Source organism: Vitis vinifera, chromosome 16 (assembly GCF_030704535.1).
Source record: "Vitis vinifera cultivar Pinot Noir 40024 chromosome 16, ASM3070453v1".
Classification (NCBI taxonomy): Eukaryota; Viridiplantae; Streptophyta; class Magnoliopsida; order Vitales; family Vitaceae; genus Vitis; species Vitis vinifera.
In genome coordinates this window covers 4751437-4753621 of record NC_081820.1, presented here as the reverse complement: position 1 = coordinate 4753621, position 2185 = coordinate 4751437, and the positions used below count along the sequence as shown (strand labels likewise).

The window sequence follows — 2185 nt, the reverse complement described above, 5'->3', positions numbered from 1 at the left end:
TTTGAGGCTTTAATAAATTTGTATTTTACCAATGTAAAAAACGCTTAAAAATTGAGTCTAGTTTTATTAAAAATTGCTTATGGGCTAAATCTTTAATTCAATTAGATTCATTATCTTTATGATAGATCTTATCAAACTATTTTTACTGAATTTATGATATTTATTATGAATATAGTTTGATATCTTCTATCTTTAAGCTTTATGATAAACCATTAAATTAATTATTCTTAACTCCTATGGGTAAATTAGGAAAGACTAATTTTAACATTTTATCCTAATTAATTATATAAACATAATGAAATCCTTGTGGGGTAAAATCGTTATATTTATATAATTAATTACAATTAATGTCCATTATGTGATCCTTATCCACTCAATATATAATTTTATATAATTAAAGATGTTGTGACTATTTTTTAATTATTTAAAATTATATGGTTCACTAGACATTTAAACTATATGTCATAACTTTAATTTATCTAGCACAAATTTAGGCTACATTTCATGCAATTAAAGCTACAAATTTACACATACAAACATATAAATTAGCATAAAATAATTTAATTTGCATGTAAAAAAATCACATAATAATTAATTTTTCTTTTTAAGTAAAAGAGATTTCAGATTATGATTGGGTGCCCAAGCCCATATAAAAAACACAATCCAATTCCAAGCCCAACAAAAATATTTCAAAACGGGCCATAAAGGCCTAAACTGGCCCAACTTTCACATTTGTCCCATGGCTCAAATTTTCTTTTATCCCCATAGCCTAAAACTTTAGTGGGCTTCATTGGAAACCTAATATCTCTCTAGGCTCGTCATCTTAACTTCACCTGCACCGAACTCATGATCCTATTTTTTTTCGCCACCCGCATGGACTGCTCTATCACCGGCAGCACCGCACCGATACTAAGAGCAGCAAACTTCCAACACTAGCAGCAGTCCAAACCTTGGAGTCGCCTGCATCACAAAGGCAAGAAGAGCCTTTGCCACACACGGTGCCCTCTAGCCACCTACATCACCAACAGGAACAATCTCACCGGTGCCCTTCGATCGCCTACATCACCAGTAGGAACAGCCTCATCGGTGATCTCCAGTCGCCTGCATCACTAGCAAGAACAACTTCACCGGTGTCCTCCAGCTACCTGCATCACCAGCAGGCCAACCTCTATTATTTCCGGCCAGATCAACATGGCTGGCCGCGACGACGTCAACGACCACCACAAATGGGACGAGGTGGTTCTGCCGGAATGCAACCCCGACTCCTCCATCCCCCGCCTCAACGCCCAGCTCCACTGGGAGTTTGCCCGCGAGCCCCTCCATGCCGATATCGATACCAAGAAGGCCTGTGGCATGGGACCGAGGATGTCGTTCACAAACACCGTGAGAAAGCGCGTGGGGTGGTGGGGTTGGTGTCGTGCACGGTTGGCGGCACCGCCATCAAAGAGTGGGCACCTGGACAGCCCTTGTATGAGAACATGGTGAACAGGGCTAAAGAGTCAATGAAAAGCGGATGGGAGATCAAAGCGTTGTTGTGGTATCAAGAAGAGAGGGATACATCATCGCATAACAACACTAAGTCGTATAAGGATAACATGGAGAGCTTAATCCAAAATGTTCGTCAAGATCTCGCCTTCTCTCCCAATCATCCAGGTTCGTCAAATCCCTTAATAAATTCCATAATCTCTGCATCTCATGATACCCAGTTGGTTTTTATGAAAATATGTTTGGTAATTGGTCAAGACAAGTTTGACGTTCCCGGCAGCAAGCAAGGTATTTCATTTTATGCAGTGATTTAAGAGATCAAAAAATGTAACAAAGTATCTCATGCAAAAAATCAATACCAAAGCAAAGGTAAGAATCATAAGGCTCTAATACCAAATGTAATATTACATGGACATTCAATCTAAATGTATGAAACTTTTTCCATATGAATCAAATCTAAAAAGATTTAGGATCAACTACTTACCACCAACCATTGTTTTGAATTCTATACTAACTAGTTGTTGCAGATCTTTCATTTTTCAAACTCTGATCTTTCTCATTAGATGGTGTATCACTGATGAAGAAAACAACAGCAGAGAGACGAGGTCGGGACCAAAAACTGATATATAGAGCTATGGCTTCCCATCAAACCACATCGTTTTCCATTTGCCACCATTATGCATCAGTTGTGGAACACGTT

General features: G+C 38.4%; 1 pseudogene; it reads left to right on the top strand.

Moving 5' to 3' along the window:
- The first annotated feature begins 236 nt into the window (after window positions 1-236).
- Window positions 237-1876, top strand: LOC109124220 (probable carbohydrate esterase At4g34215; annotated as a pseudogene).
- Window positions 1877-2185: the final 309 nt, after the last annotated feature.